This window comes from Thunnus albacares, chromosome 22 (assembly GCF_914725855.1).
Source record: "Thunnus albacares chromosome 22, fThuAlb1.1, whole genome shotgun sequence".
Taxonomy (NCBI): Eukaryota; Metazoa; Chordata; class Actinopteri; order Scombriformes; family Scombridae; genus Thunnus; species Thunnus albacares.
The window spans coordinates 26,169,654-26,188,171 of record NC_058127.1 but is presented as its reverse complement, the minus strand read 5'-3'; the positions used below and the strand labels follow the sequence as shown (position 1 = coordinate 26,188,171).

The 18,518-nt window shown below is 39.2% G+C and overlaps 1 protein-coding gene across 7 annotated transcripts in view; it reads left to right on the top strand.

Moving 5' to 3' along the window:
• Positions 1-18,518, top strand: part of peli3 (pellino E3 ubiquitin protein ligase family member 3) — a 50,781-nt gene that overhangs the window by 11,379 nt on the left and 20,884 nt on the right. The window lies entirely within an intron of this gene.

The window sequence follows — 18,518 nt, the reverse complement described above, 5'->3', positions numbered from 1 at the left end:
TTAGTTGGATGATGAAAAAACCATTCTGAATATGTCACATAAAAAGACAAACTTAAAAGTAATGCCAAACTGTTTCTGCTACCGAAGCAAAGAGTGTAAAAGTATTTAATGACTGATGAGGTCTATCTGACCCAAATGTTGCTTTATAATCATAGGAGCCAATTAACAGTGTGGATTATTTTTCTGAAAATCAACTTTACACTATTAAAATGCAGCTAAAATCATCATTATGTGATTAGTGTCATAAATGATCTCTCCATTTGTTAGAAGCTCTGTTTTAAAACCAGAGTGGAAATAGAAAGTCTGGAACAATAAAATGTTTCCACTGACATATCAAAATATGTATCGCTCTTTTTACTTGTCACTTCATTGTAAACTCAGGACTTTTGTCCATGTTTGGATCTTGTAGGAATGATGACTCTTTTTCTCCCAGTGATCTGATTGGTCAGTGGTTGGGGTGTTGACAGGTTGTGATCCAAACCTCTGAAGTTAACCTGCTCTGGAGCAGGTTAGTTGTTCAGCATAAGTTACCATGGTGATTTATCCCGGTAAGAAGTGAACCAGCATCGTAGGACTGAAAACCCAGAGGTAAACCTGAAGTTACCTCGCTAACCCCAAATCCTGCTTCGTAGTAAAGGCCTCAGGAAGAGGCTGAGCTGAGAAGATTTTATTCTTGTATATATCCATTCTTAAACAAAAACCTTCATGTTTTGTTCCATGACATACAGTAAAGAATGAATCCAATTTATTACGACTTGGCTGTAATTTTCATAGTTTTGGCCATCATTACTATAAGTCATAATAACATTGTACTCACCAAGTTCTTTGCTGAGATCTTGGAGGACAGTAACACTAAAAAAGAAGTCAGATGGGGCAAGACACACTAACTGTAAAATGATCAGACAGGTTGTAAACACACCCCTGGGTTAGTCAAGTTCTGGAAGAGAAAACAAAGGTGAACAGTAAAATTATCAGCCAAACTGCTGTAAGCATCCATCACAGTTTATATACCCACTTCCTGCTTCAATTTTGGTCTCCTGTACTTAGTTGTGCTGGCTCAGTTTTCCTTGAAATTAGAGAATTGTATTTAGGGATTATCAGCAAAATTTCAGATGCATTCACTTTCACCTCTAAACAAAGTGTTTTAGATAATCTGGATCAACTGTTGGCTTGTTTGTTATCTGTCTGATCGTCTGACTGCTTGTGTTCCAATCAGAAGTTGTTGTGGCGATGTTGCTGTGTTCCTACATGACAGTAATTAACTTGGTAAGTACAATGTTATCACAACTGGAAGAAATGGTGGACATAACTACAAAGACAAGACCCAAGTTAAAATAAACCAGAATTAAAGTTTCCCTCCTTGATTTTGTTACAGCAACAGCAACACTGAATCTCAATTTTTCTTCCCAGTTCACTTTCTCTTCACTTTCCCACAGGAATGGAGTTTAGGGTGGAGGCACTATTGGGTGCTATGAGACTACTAATCAGTTTATCTTTGCACATTTGCCTTATTTTCTGGAATTGTGTGGCTCAAAAGTGCTGACTCATTTCCAGTTACCAGAATTACAAACTATGATGCTCTATTAGTCAGTTTACAAGCTCATATATTATGTTGTATATCAACATGCATGATGACCCATGTGGTGCAAGACAGTACAATTTTGAAGGCCTTAAAATCAGCACCTGATAAAATAATTGTTGAGTCATTGTCATCACTTACAACCCCATCCTTATACATTTGAGCCACAGAAACAAACTGATTGTCCCTTTGTGGATATTACATATCTGCACAAAATCTCATCTTCAGTCCGAAAGCATTAATAGTGACCTTCAGGAAGCCATGAAGTGCGTGGTACATTGGCTTTTGTGTCAGCTGTTTGTTGACTGCCATCTGAAGTGTAGCGACTAGTGCTTAATGATGAGAGGAGAGAGCAAAGGTGAGAGTCTTAAACATTCACTTTCACTTTAATCTCCCCTCTCAGGGTCAAGCCTGTCTCCAAACAGGGCCATGTGAATTGGCCTTCTTTGATTTTCAAATGGACCTGATGAGTGCTACAGGTGCTACACTTCCTCTGCATCTGTGTCTCAGTCTCTCTCCCTCTCTGAACATTTTCCACTCTCATTCTTTCTAGCTCTTTCTCCTCATTTTCTATCGCATTACTGCATCCCAGACAGCAGGGCCATTTAGGAGCAGACAGGACTGCAGGACACATACTCCATCACAGCATAGCAGTACCCAGACACACACACACACACACACACGCTCATATATCACCATTGCTAGCTGCATAATACTAGGTGGGTTTATAATCATGGACAGAAACTTCTGGATTATGTAAATTATGCAGGATAGTGATTAAAGATGCATGGTATGATATGATGTAGTAGTTTGATTAATTACATGATGACATACCCTTAAAGGAACACTGTGATATTTTGGGACATACGGTAGTCCTGTTTACAATCTTGCGCTTATTTCACAGCAAATATGCGAGAGTGACTGGCATTCTAGTGGCTAACTAGCTTACTAATGCTATGTACTACATCAGACTGTATATAATTGCAATATTAATTTTCTAACCTGGTATCCTCAGTCTACCTAATTTTTTCTACCAGGATTTTTACCTGAGTCTTAGTAGAATTTAGAAATGCACAAAATTAACTTTTCCTCTGTTCCTCACTACAGTGAGATTAGTACCATCATAATTTTTGCCTTTTGTTAATGCCATATTCCCATTGAGCACATGTTGTGGAGGTCGATATATATTAGGTGTCAAAGTTCAATCCATTTGAATTTTGACAGTGAGACCTGGGGCCGCTTTCTCCTTTTGAAATAATGGCCTTGCTCTGCACAAGCACATGTGCTTTTGGTGTGAAGCCAATTTGGATTGTATTATATTAGCACTGCATCATAAGACACAGCTGTACATTAATGTCATGAGAGCTCAGAGTTATTTTGTTTTTGCTTCATCCTAACCAATCTATACAAAGTGACATGTCTGTCCTACCAGTATCATTTTCCGTCAACATGGAAGCTGTGGTAGCGTTTGCTTTGCGAAGCAGTTAGTTTAATGTTTTTCATGACGATTGAAGAAATATGTAGAGTTAAGAGTTCTGTAAATCAACGTACAATAACCTGTACAGCTACATCCATCTCAGCCATGTTTGTCGCCATTTTTGTGGCCATTTGTCCATCACTGTTTTCCAAAGATGTAGCTAGCTGGCTTGCTAGATGTGTAGAAAGATAATGTTCCCATATTAAAGTTGCTTTCAGGCAGCAAACTGCTGTTTGCCGCCAACAATGAAGAGCAGCGGAATGTAACTAAGTATATTTACTCAAGTATTGTACTTCAAGAACCATTTTGAGGTACTTATTATAGGAGTATTGTACTTTTCACTCCACTATTTTTTTTTTAGGTGGACAACTGCACACTTTTTAACAGTACCTTCAGTGTCCCACCAACAAAACACTGATTGGTCAACGCCAGACCTTTTTGAATAGAGTTGCAAAGTGGGAGGAGCTATTTCAGGCACCCCTGGTTCCAGAAGTAGAAATTCCATTAATTTTTCCCATAGACAATGTTATGTTATTCACAGTTTGAGCACTACTACAGCTTGGATCAATATGAAACTCTCCCCGTTAAATTATCAGTAAAAAAAAAGATGAACAGCTGCATTAGAAAATATTTGGTTCTTTAGTAAAAAGTCAAAGGTACAAGACTGTGGACATAAAAAGTTTAGGGTAGAAGTTAACTATGACTCACAAGGTGCATTTCAGCAAGAAACAGCCAGTCACCAAGTTTAACATTCAGTCATGTGCACTTTAATGACAAGCTGAAGCTAAGGTGTGAGTGAATCAGTTTAGTTTTACTTTTTGAGTCACTTTTTAGTGAATTCATCAACTATGGCTATTGTTTACAACTTCAGTGACAAAGCATTTTGAACTCTCTGGTTTGCCTGCATGGGTTCTTCTCCATAGCAATGGCAGCCAAAGTTCATGGGTATTGTATTATTCTTAGCCAAAGTCCAACAAACTCACAGACAAAACATAATTTCTCAGAAACAAAGTTGAAATAATTAAAACTGGTGGTGATAATATAAACCCATAGAATTGTTATATTATCCAGGAGAGTCCTGAGTTTCTATGTTCAGTAACATTGAGGAGATCATTTCCACTCCCCAAGGACGGTGGTGTCCACGGGTCACACAGTCTTTTAGAGGCTGTAAGGGGCTCAGTTTCAAAGCTACAGTGAAGATACTAGTATCATATGACAACCTAGGCAACCTAAGGAATCCATTGGTACCAACCAAATGTCATGCTAACTTAGTCAGTAAGGGGGCTAAATAACGCTCCAAAGTTACACTAAATTTTGGCAAGGGAAAAACTGGCATGGCCATTTTCATAGGGGTCCGTTGACCTCTCACCTCAAGATAGGTGAATGAAAATGGGTTCTATGGATACCCACAAATCTCCCCTTTACAGACACGCCACTTTATGCTAGTCCCAAGCAGTTTTGGGCAAAAACCATGCAGTTTTTGGCATGCAGTATAAATGTGCAATTTTTGCCTATTCTAAAAATTGTGTATTTTAATATTTCTGCATATTGGGGTCCCTAAACAGTCTTGGAATTGCATAAATTTGGCATGACCGGAAAGCTGAGACTCTTGTGGATTCAACGAGCCCAATTGTATTCATGTGTGATGATGTTAGTTCCCATAGGAGCCATTTCATTGAAGTGAGACCATTTTTTGAAACTTGACCTCACTTGACCTCACCTTTTGTGACCTCTAGGATAATCACAGCCTTATGAAACTTTACAACCACAAACTAGAGGCCTAGGGCATTCAGAGGATGTATGGCTTTCCTAGATATACAGCATGAATTTTTCTGTGGTGTTCCTCAAGGTCTTGGTGTCTTAATGTGGTATTTTGCATTTTTTGCACAAAAATTGCTGCAACAACTTATGAGACATAACTTTGCATGGGAATGGCCATCACACACTTCCATTATAATGTTCTAAGCCCTTATTCACTCTAAACTTTCAAAAGTTGAATAGGTACCTAACCAAAACACAATGTTCATTACAGATTTATTACTAGAAAACAACAACACACAGTGCTGAACTGCATCTCAAATTAATCTTCAGGCTCCCAGCTTTCAGATGATATATACGACTTCTATATGGCATATACTGCCACTCCCCCTAAATATCCCCCGTCCCCCCTAAAAATGGGTCTATGGTAGGGGGGCAAGAGTGGAAGAGGTTAAAGAAATTTTTGATATGGGAATACAGAATGAGGAAAAACAGATCCAGAACCAGTGGCCCCTGTCAATTTGAAACTCTATTGATTAAAAAAATTAGACATGTGGGTAATTTAGATGTATTTACCCCCAAAATATCAGTTAAAAAACACCAGTTATGCCATTATAAATGTTATAGTTGATTTTAAGAAAGAAAAACAAAGAAATGAATGGACCCATGCAAAACAGGGGCATTCAGAAAGAGAAAAGTGAAAGAAATGTAAGGAGTGGAGGCTTGATTTGGTTGTGGGGGAGGGTAACATAACTGTTCATAACACTGCCTTGTAGGATTTGTACAGTATGAAGTGTTACATAATGTGGAGCAGACGTGCTCTCTGGCTCTCACTGATGCTTTCAAATATTAAAACAGAGGAATGGCTGTTTCATACTGTTCTTTTACAGTCTACCCTTATTGTTACATTTAATTACATTTTAATAAGACCAAGACAATAACACCTTCTATATGACTTACCAACCATAAAGCACTAATACAGTTCCAGTGACTAGGAATATATGAAGGAACATATGAAGACAGAAGTGGAAAATCTTTAAACAGGTTGAAGAGGAGAAATAGTGTGATCCGTTTTGTCAGGAGGCCATAATTCACAGCAGAGTTCATTTGTCAGTTGAAGTATATTTAGCTCTCTGTTCATTTGTTTCTGGAGGAGACAAATTTGACTCTTCCTTTCTTTCTCTCTTTTCCTCTGTCTTCCTCTCCACACACACTCACCCTTCCCCTGCAGTAGGCGGTTAGAGAGAGTGAGGGAGAGGAAAGGCAGAAAAAGAAACAAGGACCACAAATGTCCAAGAAAAACAGGTTGGAGGGGGGATGTTGCATTACAGTATCATAATCAATGATAGTATGTATACACAGTGTTACAGGTCAAACAATTTGCTTGTATGTGCCTCCAAAAAAGTCACGCCAGCAAGAAAATGTGAAAATGATTAGATGCACTGTTACAAATATTTTAAACTAATGATTATTTTTATTGTCACTTAATCTATCAGTTAGTTTTTTGATTAACTGATTTACTCATTTAGTCCATTAAATGTCAAAATATAGAATATTTATTTATCTATTTATTTAATAGAGCCCAAAGTGACATCTTCAGATTTGTCCCAGCAACAGTCCAAAAACCAAAGATATTCAATTAAAATAGTGACGAAAATAGAGAAAAGCAGCAAATCCTCACATTTTAGAGGCTGGAACCAGTCAATGTTTGGCATTTTTACTTGATAAATTGCTTACCCCTTTTCCATATGGTGTTATTTTCAGGATATGTTACACAACTTAGAAATCCCAACATTTGGCATTTTGTGGTGCTATAAATATTTTGAGACAGTTCTTATTAAAATAAGATTTTTACACAATTTGAAATTATGTGGATTTTTTGCTTCTATGTCCACAAATTTTCAATACACAACAATTGTCTGTATATGAATGGTAGAGTAGAGTGTCACAGTCCAGAATGGAGGAAGCAAACTTCTTAGCTGTGTCACATCATCCAATTATATGTAACACTGCTCTACAGGAGTCACTGATACTTACATCTCTTTAATGAACTGTGTGAACTTATTGTTCAGTACCGTGTCAAGCTAGCTAGCCTGCTAACTGGCAAGTAGCAGCCTCAGTAGCTTTCCAGCTAGCCCCACGAGTCACTATGTCACCAAGCTGTTAGAGACAGAGCACAACGCGTCATACTCTGAAAACCATCGGTGCCATAATATGCAACCAAGGGCTGAAAAACTAACTGTAGCTAGCTAAAAACATTAGATTTCATCGTGTCAAAGGATTATTTTAACACCCTGGGCCTACCAGAGTGGAAAAGGTAGTTTATAGCATATGCTGAAACCCATTACTTTGTATATGCTAATGGATGAATTCACGTCTACAGTAGAGATAGCACTACTGTATAGCAAACTACTACTACTACTACTACTACTACTACATAACAGGCTAGCATGACAGTTCTTTCAGCTGATACTGCTAGTACAGTTTGAAAACGTAGTTGAGGTCGGGTCAAACATAGCTCAGCTGTATGCAGGGTACCTATTCAGTGATTTAAACCATAGTCAACCATAGACTGTAAAAAAATATGGACGTAGCCTCCATGACATCACCCATTGGTTTCTGAAGAGCGGTTTTGAAGCTCAGAGTGGGCGGCTCCAGCTGTCGCCATCTTGGCAGTGCCTGACTCCGCCTAACTCCCGGCTAATCCAAAATGGGCAAAGAGATGGAGCTGAGGCAGGCTGAATGAAGCCTGGTTGCTGATCACTATAAGCCGATGATTATTATAACCAATTTTTTTTCTTTTTCTTAATATCCCATGCAGATTACCATTGTAAAAGAAAACTGAATAATAGGTTATCATTTGATGATGATTTCTTAAATATATCATACATGTTTCAGATAGTGTTTAAGTTCAGTTTAGTGTTAGTTTGTGTTTCACACATGTTCTAAATTTCTCTGTGCTATGTCTATTCTAAACTTAGTTCTTTGCTGTGTAAGATGAGGCAGTTGTGTGTTTAACAGTTAAGTTTATTCTGTTATACCCTTACCTGAGCCAGTGATAAGATAAACTATAGTTATGTAGATGTTTATGTGTAAAACTGATAAGCTTTTAGAGGATAGTGTGGTTTGTCCTTAATTTAATATAGTAGTAATGTTATTTTGTGATGCTACTTGGTGCATGCTTATGTACTGTCATATATGGTCGTGAAGAAAGACTGTTCCTAGATTATCTGAACTTTTGACTTATGTTTCTATCTGATGGTTGGTTGCTGACCTGTAAGGTTAGTAAACAGATGTCTTAAATTCTGTACAAGTAGTATTTAAGGGACTGGTTAAGTGCCAACCTTTCAGACAAAGAAAAGATAGCTAGGTGGTATGTATCTTTGTCTCCAGAACTATGATGCATTATACTTCTGATTGTATTATTTGATTACATTATTTCATAACCTGACAATGCTCTCTTTGTGTGTTTATTGAGTGATCAGCAATTTCCCATTATACCATCTAATTGACATTTGTATATTTCTTACATGAATATAAAGTAATGATTCGCTATTTACTGAATTTTATTGAAAGTTGAACCAGAATCCACTTGTATCAGAACCAGAATCAACAATCTGTAACATTGTACAACCCTGCCATGAGGGGAGACAAACACATTACTAGGAGGAGGGGAGGACATTTTTCTTCGTTTGATAATGTTAAAAGTATAGTTAGGCTTTGATGACGGCTTCCCGACTCATTTTAAAAAAGAAGAGAAAAAGACAGAGAGAGAAGCAGTGGTGAAGCGAGCTGGAGAGTGGATGAGGAGAGCAAGCAGTGGTGATGAGAAAGCCGGTGAATGAAAGGAAGAAAACGTTATTTTCTGATTGTTTCATGGCAGTTACAAATAAACACACCCACAGCCTGCACCTCCACACAACCCTGCAGAGGTGTGTGCCAACACCTGATAATGGTGCCACAGCCGCTAAATACACATCATATGTGTACTGTGGGAGTAAGGTAAAAAGAAAATAGAATTACAGTAGTTTTACATTGTTTTCCATATGTTTTCATGTATGAAAAGACCCAAAATTAACACTGGAAGTGGACTATTGATTACTATAAGCGTATTATTTAAACAGCATTTGTATAGCTGTCCCAAGCTTTTTGATCCGTATAAGCAGTTGACCACTGTAACTGTGATCACTATAAGCGGTTTCCACTGTAAACATGTTTATTTCTGCTGTAAAGCTGGGCATTTTAACATGGAGGTCTATGGGGATTGACTCGCTTTTGGAGACAGCCCCAAGTGGCTATCTGAGGAACTGCAGTTTTTGGCACTTCCACATTGGCCTCATTTTTCAGCCCTGGAAGTTGCTTCGTGCTTTCAACCTGCGTATTTTCTGTGACTAGTAGTATGTCCAGGTATATGTGTCATTTTTTGGAGGTTTTTGAGCTGAAGGCTGTCCATGCAGCTCAGGTCAGGTCTGTCTCTTCCACCACACAGCACACAGCCCTGTAATGTTATCCACTTTTACCTTCTTAAATGCTCAGCAGTTTTTAGGAATTTTTCTATTGTTTGCTAGCAGACGTAAGTGACAAGCAGGCCCCTTAACTTAATACAAAGTCAATGGAGATAGATGAATTGTTTTCCCCTCCAAGGTGGGCAGAGTTGATCGCACTCTATGTCTATTGCTACCAAGGCTTGGCTTCCACTACATTGTTGCACTGTGTTGTTTGATTCTGCCAATTCATGTTTAGTGTCAATTGTCATTGTCCAATCACATGCATATAATCTTGTGTTGTCTAGTGTTTTGTATTGTGATGACAATTAAAGGATAGTTCTGGTTTATCACACATTGGGTATTTTGGAGTTGTGGCCATTATTTTTATCAGTTATGATTTGTACTCACCACAGTAATTGCTAACATCTAGAAACATGGCCATTGTTACTGTCAAAGTCATTAGCCAAAAGATTAGCTAAATAATCAAAACCACTGTGTTTTCTGTATGTATGGTTGGTCAAAATTGAACCAGGAAGTTGGTCTTTAATACGTAATGGATGTTAACATAATGGAGGGCAGTTTCGCCATTCGCCTTTGCGTTCTCCTCCAAGTTTACAACCATTACAACCAGTCTGACCGTGGAACTAATTTCTAGCGATGCATTAAATTTACCAGCTTGTTTGTTGTTCTATTCTATTACAATTTACAATTACAATTTCTTTTCATGATTAGAGTTTTCCCTATTATACCCATAACTGTAAAATGAAAAATAAGAATTTGGGGTTATGAACCCAATAATGACATAATAAATGCAGTAAATTAATGACATTAAAGTATTTAAAAAAGAAATGATGGACAAAACTATGACAATAAGCAAATAATAATAACAAAAAGTATCTATTTTGTGTATATTTGTGTAATGATGTAGTATTATTACAGTGTGTTGTGCAGGGTTTAGCTACATTACCATGTATTGCATTTTACATTGTCTGGTGTTTTATATAGAGGTACACTGCACTGTATTGTAATGCTGTGACGCATTGTGTTATGTTGCGTGGTTTTGGTTGGTTGGTTTTGCGTGGTGTACTGGGCAGTGTGTTGTATTGTGTAATACTGTGTGTTTGGCCTGAGCAGCAGCAGAAGCAGTTGTTCCCACCACAGACCCTCCAGCAGCTCCACTCTGCTCCTATGGACCGCATTCCCTTTATCTATTTCTCTCTATTATTCTCTCCTTCCTTTGTCTTCCTTTGTCAGACAGCTCTTCTTTGTTTCCTCTCTCTCTCTATCTCTCTCTCTCTATCTCTCTCTCTCCACCCCCAGGATGGGGCTGTGGGTTGATTAGAAAATGCGTGGCACAGAACAGGCAATCCATCACCCTGCCAAAGCATGGCACTTCCACGCATGCGCTTGCTGACACATACACCCAAACACACAAACACACACCCTCTGCTTCACTCTCCTCTTCCTCATTTCCCTCCTCTCTTCATCACCCTTACACAGATATGTTCAAGCTTTGGAGGGGATTTTTTTTTCTTTTTCAGGACACTAGCAGCATCTCACATCTGTCCCTGCTTTCATTCCTTCCTTCACCTCTCCTTGCCCTTCAAACCCACTCCTCCTCCTCCTCCTCTTCCTCCTCCTCCTCCTCTGACTCCCACCTCCCACTCCTCCTCCTCCTCTTCGTCTACATCCACTCATCCACCCATGGTAGTCACACCTCTTTTGCTTTTATGGATTGTTCTCATAGTAATTCCACTCAGTTAGATCATTTACAGTGGAGGGAAAAGTACAAAAGAAGAGGCCACATTTTCAGTAAAAATATTTATTAACCTCTCACATATTCAGACAGTAGGGAATGTCATCTCTTATGTTTTGCTGTGGTGACTTTTTTAAGCCAGCAAATCACCTTTATGTTGAAAACCAGTGATGGACCTTGATCACTGGACTAAGACCTTCTATCCAGCCTCTATCTTCTAGTTCACAGGGCTCTTTCTTTTATACTTGTAGGGATTTTTTGTGTAATGTTTATGTGTTTCTTTTTTTTTTTCATTTTGAATCACCCTCTCAATAGGAGTTGAAACAACCAATCAGCACGCTTGACATGCATGTCTGCACAGTGTTTGCAGAGATGTTTTACATATATCTTTGGAGAACCATAATTACAGCCCTAGGAAAAAGGATCACATTAATGAACACATACACAATGTGGCTATAGAGTTGCTAAGTGGGAGTAGCTGCTGCCTCCGGAGTTATTGTCACCATTCTGAATTCACATCTCAAAGTTTTCTATCAATGGTATCTTCAATGTTCCTCTTGTACAAGTCTCTTGTATAATTTAATGATACTATGGGTTTATGATATCAACATTAGTTTTAATTATTTAAACTTGCTGTCAAGGTCTCAGTATGCTTCAAACGAACTAGGTTTGTATAGCTTATAGCTGTTCCAAATGGCCACATTTGAAGGCGGGAAGAGAAGCCTGCCATTATAGACACTATGTTTCACTATGAAGGTAATTATGGTGTTGTACATGGTTGTTCACACAAAAAAGTGACAGAAATAATTGTGTGGAAAATAAAAATGAGAGCTTGACAGAAGTTCAAACCCTACCTACACCCAGCCAATCACTACATGAATTGGATGTGACTGTCAAATCTGTTTTGGAAAGGTGTGCTGTTAGACGGTGCAACAAGCACTACATATGAAGCATACTGACTCCCACTGAGCGGCACGTGCAATAAAGTTTTAAGCTAGGTGATTGGATGTTCTGTAACAATATGCACCTTGTGTTGTAACAGTTCAATTTAGGACCCAAATGCAAACACAGACCAGGAGACACAGGAATGATTAAAGGGCAGTTTATTGTAGCTCAAATAGTAGATAGATGTGATGGCTTAACTGAGTGTTCTATGAGTTTGGATATGGCAAAGGGGGCTGGCAATGGCAGAGCGGAGCAGGCAGTGGTGCTGGAAAAAGGAATGAAGCAGGCAGAGGGGCTTAAGGCAGGGCAGAGCAGACAGGGGATCCACGATCCAAACTAGCAAATAGCAGATGAGAATGAGGCTGACGTGGCAGCTATACTGGAAGTTGGCGTGGTGAACCTGAGGCACAGGCAGAGAACAGGATTAGCGGAGTTCAGAGAAACAAACTAGCAGATTACAAAGAACTTGGCCATAGCGTCTGTACTGCATTGGTGACTGAACAATCTGGCAGAGTCTGGAGAGATGAACCGGGCCTTTATACTGCTGTGGCTTGTAGAGTTGATTAGTAGATCAGCTGCAAGTGCTCAGGTTGAAACACAGAGAGAGACAGACTGGGGACAAACATTAGGAAGGGGAAACAACAGGAAATCACAGAGAAGAGGGGAAGTATAGTTGACTTCCTAACAACTTGGAAGTCATAGTTAACTCCTCTCAATGCAAAGGTTTGTACCTTTGACCCTTTATCAAAGAACAAGATATTTTCTAACACAGTTGTTCATCTTTTGTACTCATGACTCAACCAGGAGAGTTTAATGGTCATCCAAGCCTTTAAGTGCTTCAACTGTCAGTCACCTAATGGTGATATTCCTGGTGGTCTTGAGAGTTTTCAGGCAGATCTTCATACTCATATCTTGTAACTATCTAGCTGATTTCTAATGCCATTCCACTGACTTTGTCAAACTTTTGATATCAGCCATTTCAGACTCATTCCTTTCCACACTAAATAGCAAACACTACCACTACAATCCTGTCATCCACTGCAACAGTATCTGTTGTAATTATATTGATGGAAATGCCTTTTATATCTTAGTTCTCTGCACAAAATGAGGCAGTGCTGGTCTTGGTTTCCCATTCTTCATTAGTTCACATTTTGCATTCAAATTCAGTTGGTCATAGCAGCTGATGTCATCGCTAGTTTTCTTTTGGACAGTCAGCATGTGGAAATCATTGTTATTTATTGATTTAAAAACTTTGTTCAAACAAGTGGTCACTGGCAACAACTCCATTCACTGATACAGTCCATGAGATGTTGATGAAAGCTCTGGAAAAACCTAGTAAGTGGACCTTGAAGTAAGATTGTTTTGTTAAATTGCTCTAACAAGGTCAAGAATGAACTTTCAACATATATGGTTGGTTAGGTTAAATATCACTCCAGAATGTAGCTTTGTTTATTTGTATTAGCAAGCCCATCTAAAAAAAATGATAAAGGTACCCTGACTTTTTTTACCTCGCAAAAGGTCCTGCTAGAAGGGGATACAACTGTATCTGTCTTTTTTGGCCTTAATTTTATGCATGCATCATATCGAGGCTGAAGCTAACCTTTAAAAATGAAATGAATTGGGTACATAACAGATCCGCATTAAATCAATCAATCAATCAATTTTTATTCATATAGCGCCATATCACAGCAAAAGTCATCTCAAGGCACTTTTCACATCGAGCAGGTCAAGACCGTACTCTTTAATTTACAGAGACCCAACAATTCCCCCATGAGCAAGCACTTGGCGACAGCGGTAAGGAAAAACTCCCCTTTAACGGGTAGAAACCTCAAGCAGAACCCGGCTCTCGGTGGGCGGCCATCTGCTTTGACTGGTTGGGTTGAGAGAGAGAAAGAGAGAGGGAAAGGGGAAGGGGGGACAGAAGAACAATCATAACAATAACAATAAGTATAAGCATCAATAGCCAGGGAACGATGCCATCAGGACTGTGAAGGACCGTGAAGGCTCGGCCCAGAACCCAGGGTTTCCTGTGAGATGAGAAAGCACAAAAAACTCTGGGGAAGAAGCAAAGTTAGTGACATGCATTGATGTTACATGAATGCATACAGATGGAGAGAAGGAGGAGGAGAGAGGAGCTCAGTGCATCATGGGAAGTCCCCCAGCAGTCTAGGCCTATAGCAGCATAACTAAGGGCTGATCCAAGGCAAGCCTAGGCCGGCCCTAACTATAAGCTTTATCAAAAAGGAAAGTTTTAAGCCTACTCTTAAACATAGAGAGGGTGTCTGCACCCCGGACTGAATCCGGTAGATGGTTCCATAGAAGAGGAGCCTGATAGCTGAAGGCTCTGCCTCCCATTCTACTTTTAAAGACTGTAGGAACCACCAGTAAGCCTGCATTCTGGGAGCGCAGTGTTCTAGTGGGATAATACGGTACTATGAGCTCTTCAAGATATGATGGTGCCTGACAATTAAGGGCTTTGTAAGTTAGGAGAAGGATTTTAAATTCTATTCTAGATTTTACAGGAAGCCAATGTAGCGAAGCTAAAATAGGAGAAATGTGATCTCTTTTTCTAGTTTTAGTCAATACACGTGCAGCTGCATTCTGGACCAGCTGGAGAGTCTTTAGAGACTTGTTAGGGCAGACTGATAATAAGGAATTGCAATAATCCAGCCTAGAAGTAAGAAATGCGTGAACTAGTTTTTCTGCATCTTTTAGGGACAGGATGTGCCTGATTTTTGCGATATTACGTAAGTGAAAAAAGGCAGTCCTTGAGATTTGATTTATGTGCAGTTTCTTGTAATCTACAGCAATCCCTGGCCTCATGTTACCTTACATAAACTGATGCCAATGGGCTCCACACAGTGTTGTAGACAGATTTTAAATGTATGAAAAAACTGGCTCTGGTATCTGGTATCTGCAGAGGAAAAGTGTCGGTGCATCCCTAATTCTTCCAATACAGACCAAACTGCAGTGGTGTGGGAGGTGAATTTTGACATTTAGATGTTATGATAAGTCATTGTGAGAATATAAACCTCTGTAAAGCTATGAGGGTGCATTCTGCCACCCTGAAGAAGCCCCTCCCTCCATTTACTCTCTATTTCTTCCTCTTCTTCTCCTCCCTCTCCCCTTATATGCTTCTGTCCATCCAGCCTCCCATGAGTCCACTCTGCTCCATGTCTGCCTCGCTACCACCGCTCAATATCCAGCCAGGGCAAAAGAGAGCATGGGTAATGAAATGGTCACTGGCTGCCTGAATCAGCCTACTGCCATTCGTCATCTGATTATGAGGAGGTATCCTCCTCATCGGGCGCCATCAGATGGCGAAAATTCAATCACATCTAATAATGACTGCGCATATCATGTAGTGTAGTCTATATGGGTTAGTTTTGTGTGGATGATGTAAAAGGACTTTTCCTTAATGCTGACGCAGAAAAATCAAACAGGAAGAAAGAGGAGAGCATCCAAACTTGTGATAGTGTTTTCAGTATTATTACGTTCACGTTCCCAGGATGATTATCTAATCTGCTCAAAGGGAGAACAAAGCTTGTAGGGCTTTGTCATGCTTTTGCACCGCTCGCTTTCAACCGTGTAGGTGGTCTCGCCCACTTTTGATTAATAATAGGCTTGAGCATTAAGAGCTGGCTAAGGACCTGTGTGCAAAGACAGGGATTGAGCTTTGTTTGACTTGTGTAAAAGGAATGTCAAAATAACCACATACTGACTCATACTGTATGTGGTAGAAATTATCCCTCTCTTTTTTAGAATAATATTCATATTTCCTCTACTCTCTCGCCAGTTAATTAAATGCTTGTCATTGGTGATTTTGTTAGTGTATCATGGATTTCTGTTATCAGAAAATTGTATGTTTTAATGCGAAGCCCTTAGTTTAATTTGACAGGGCTGCAATCGAAAGCTTTGAAATGCCATTGTAATAAAGCTCTTGTGGAAATGAAAGGCAGTAATAGTGAAGCTGCTCCACCTCTCTGTTTGGTGGCTCCTGCTAAGGGAAAGGTTGCTCGCCTCCTGGGCTTCGTTAAGAACCTCAGAAACGACAGTTTGTCAATTGATGGTTATCTGGTTGTTAACTGTAAGAGCCTGTGAAGGGGACATGCTCTCTTGTTTCCAGTACTCCTTCTTTCAGAGCTCCATATCTCTTGCCAGCGGTCACAAAGGTGCAATTCATCACCACGAGTAAAATGGCGGGGCACAGCACATGCATCATAAAGTATTAACAGGGTTCATAGATGCAGGTATCAGTTTATCTGCCTTTGTGGAAAAAGCTGGATCACTTGTGCCCATCCAATCCTATTAGGATGGGCCGGCTGTTCTGTAAAGGCCCTGGGTCAGCAAACAGAAAGCACTTCAGTCGCATAAAGAGGATGACAATTACCAGAAGAGCCAACGTCACAAAGACTGAGTCTGGCCACCCAGCCTGTGCTGCAGTAATAACATATATTTAGCCAATTACTCCTGAATTAGATTTTATGGCTATTTTGGGTTTTTTAACATGGATGCAAAGGAGAAGGACTGTAAATGAGAGACCCCCTTCAAATGTCCCATTACTACAACCCTCATGCGCACCATAAAATCAAATGCAGAGCCAATGCTGTTAGCAGGCTTTTTCTTTTCAGATTTTATGAGCTGTAGCTAATCAACGTTAATTTTGTGAGTAAGCCAAACTACAGAAAGGAGTGCCAGTCTGTATCATTTTGGTTTTTTAAAAAGATAGATTGTCCTTTTTGCTGTTCCAAAACCATTTGGTCGGTCTGTCTGTAGATAGTGTCTAGTGTTAGCTGACTGCACATCCATCCCATACATCCTAGCTAGATAGCAGTAGAGTACTGACTGACAGATACTCTAAGTCTAGCAGAACAATAGTTGGAACCACTCAGTTATATTTTTAAGCATATCCATATTTTAAGCTTGTAATTTTAATGTGGTCCTCTGAAGCATTCAGAACTGAGCAGCAGCATCAGGTCTACTTAAAGGTATAATGTGTAGCATTTAGTGGCATCAAGCAGAACAGACTTGGCAGAAATGGAATATAATATTCATAAGTATGTTTTAATTAGTGTATAATTACCTAAAAAATAAGAATTGTTGTGTTTTCGTTACCTTAGAATGAGTCCTTTATATCTACATAGGGAGCAGGTCCTCTTCCATGGAGCCAGCCATGTTGCACCGCCATGTTTCTACAGTAGCCCAGAATAGACAAACCAAGCACTGGCTCTAGAGAGGGCCTTTCATGTTTTTCGCGAGTTTTGCGGCCACCATAGGTTCTCCCACACACTTGGAAGGAGATGGGGGAGGGTTATTCAGTTGGTTGCAATCTGCAGCCTTACCACAAGATGCCACTAAATCCTACACACTGGTCCTTCAAAGTCCCCCTCCACTCAAAAATGTGTTTTTCTTCTTGTTCCTTCAGTTGTATGTTTGAGCTTCACTGTGCAGAATGATATATGTGTAGAGTTTGACACTAGAAGGCTATTTTCACATTCATCTGCTGATAGTGTAGGATCAGGATTTTAAGGAGTGGGCCTATGAGCATGATTTGGAGGTTTGGAAGCCAATCGTGGTCCAATATTCAACTTTCACAAGTATGATGTAGAAACTTGAAGCCTTTAGTGCACATACACTCAGAATGGTCTTTACAGTGAAGTAGCAGACATCCTGTGTCCAGCAGTTAAACTTCTTAAATTAAATATATTCATAGAATCAGCAATTTGTAATGAGGGAGAAGAAGTAGATACTATTTTAAGGATTTTAAAGTGGTAATTATACTATTTTGTGGGAAAACCATATCAGACACACATTATTGTCTCAAACAGAGATTTTTTTTATATGTCTTAATACATGTCTGGAGGGGATCTTTAAGGTTCTCATTTATGTAACGATACTGAAAACAATATTAGTTATACATATATAATATATCTCATATTAATTATTGTATCATCTTGTTGCACTCACCTGGTGTGCACATGTACTAACTTAGTGACCACCTAAAAGTACTCATCGGACAATTTGATCCCTTCCCAGTCAATTCTGGCTCAAACACTGCAATTATATCCTCAATATCAACAAGACCCATCAGTACAGAAATGCCAAAGATATGTTACAATTAATTTAGGAACAGACTTACATTGACACCATTTGTCCACCAGAGAGCACAGACAAGTTTATTTTTACACTGTAAAATGTCCCACTCACTACATATCTTAACCAAGTTTGTATGTTATGTAGTTATGTTAAAAAAAATTTAAAAATCCAGCTGATATAATGTTATCAGATTTTTAAAACTGTCAAATATGGATATCAGTATCAGCCTCAAAAATCTAGTATTAGCGGGACTCTATTTTGCATATGAACAACCTTTTGGAGTTTTCATCAGGCAGGCTCAGTTTTTAGATAATTTTCAAACTTATATTTATAGACTTGTGTGGTCAATGTTTTGACCAAGCAGCAAACACCACAGCTGAATGTTCCTGTAGAAAATGGACAAAGATGGCATTGAGCGAT